Source organism: Notolepis coatsorum, assembly GCF_963971535.1.
Source record: "Notolepis coatsorum genome assembly, chromosome: 15".
In the NCBI taxonomy this organism is placed as follows: Eukaryota; Metazoa; Chordata; class Actinopteri; order Aulopiformes; family Paralepididae; genus Notolepis; species Notolepis coatsorum.
The window spans coordinates 66091558-66093560 of record NC_140179.1 but is presented as its reverse complement, the minus strand read 5'-3'; positions in this window follow the sequence as shown (position 1 = coordinate 66093560).

The window sequence follows — 2003 nt, the reverse complement described above, 5'->3', positions numbered from 1 at the left end:
CAGGGGTGTAAAGTACTTGAGTAATTGTACTTCGTTACAATACTTAAGTACTGTTTTGGGGGATTTGTACTTTACTCAAGTATTATTAGGTTTGTATACTTTGTACTTTTACTCCATTACATTTCAGAGAAAAAAAACATACTTTTTACTCCTTACATTTAAAATGCAGACCTACAAAGTACAAAGTACAAATCTTGCAGGTCCAACCATTTTAATGAGTATTTTTGAATTGTTTATCTGGTCAAACTAACGTTATTAATCCTGCGACCGCAGGTAAACAGCCAATCAAATCCCCATCAATGGAAAATGAACCCGCCCATACCCATGCTGATTGGTCCTTGTGCAAGACTAGAAAGCGGGGATCTTTGATTAAACACCTGCTATCAGAAGAATAGACTCAGTGACAAGACAGGGTGTGTGTCTTGGATGGGGATGTGGTGGGGATTGATGTGTGGGGTGGGGTGTTTGGAAAACTGACTGTTAAATTCCTCAGTCTAAAGAGATGACCTTGCCCCTGGCAAGCCTTCTAGTGATCCATTGTTAAAGCGCCTCCGAGTGAATCTTTTCCAGTAATGAAGAACACTCTTATCTCAGTTTTTGGATGAATCCCACTCATGAGAAACAACTAATATGTGATTCTTCTTGCAGGGAGTGCAGAAACATCTGCACTCCTATCACAGATAGCTGATAAATGACATTATTAAATTAAATGTCCTCTGTTCTTTCATTTCAGCATTGTCTATCGCAGAACACATTCCATTGTGGGCAGAGTGTATGCTTGGTTTCATTCCAGCCTTGCCTAAACACCAGCTGATGATTTCACTAATTGGCTCACCTCTTCAACTAACTCACCTGGTGCAATGTATAGTTCAAATGAAAACTTGGCCGATGATGGAATCCTTTAAAAAAAAATTTTTACTTTTTAGTACTTAAGTACATTTAAAAGTAGGACTTTTTTACTTTTACTCAAGTGTGTTTTTAGCCAGATACTCTGACTTTTACTTGAGTCAGATTTTGAGACAGTACCCATACTTTCACTTAAGTATAATTTCTGGGTACTTTTTACACCCCTGCATATATGACATACACGACATACAGATAGACAGTACTGCTACATCTATACATTTATGACATACCAGATTTACAAATACAGTACTGTTTGTGATACAAAAAAAATAAGAGAGTATATACATTTGACGAAGAAACTGTACATTGTAGGAGGTGGGGTGGGGGGGGGACTGTACATTGGAGGTGGTTGGGTGGGGGGGGATGGGTAGGCGGGGTGGGGGGGCGACTGTACATTGGAGGTAGTTGGGTGGGTGGGGGGGGGGGGGGGGGTGGGTAGGCGGGGGGTAACTGTACATTGGATTATCGACAAAACCTTACTAGGTCCAAGAAGAGGGTCTTGTGTATTACTGGGTTTAGGATTTACTGTACATTGGAGGGGGGGGGGTTAGGGTATTTACAGGGGCCAGTTTCGAATTGCAGTCTCCCGTGCTCTTTGAGAGTGGTTTTAAAAGTGGGTAGTGATTCACATTCCTTTACAGCTGTGGGTAGGGCGTTCCACATTGATGTGGCATAATTGCAAAACGTGTTTAGTCCCTTGTTTGAGCCAAATCTGGGTTTAACATGTTTGTGGAGCTCCCTCTGGTTTTGTGGTCGTGGTATTCACTGACCTTTGGGAAGTATTTTGACATGTACATGGGTACCTTAGTCGTATAGTGTATCTTGTAGACCAGGCCCATTGCAAGTTGCTGTACTCTGTCGTCTACCGCCATCCCTGATGCCAGGGGTTTACAATAGTATAAACATAATATAATATATATATATACACATATTATTATTTACCAGACCTTTCACCATTAATTTGCTCTGACCTTTAAGCCATATACATATAGTAAAGTACATTTTATTAAACTGATTTTACAATGGAGTCGCAAAGGGAACCTTTACTTTGAAACGTGTAGTCCATTTATGACCGGAAGTGAAAGTCCTGCTTTAAA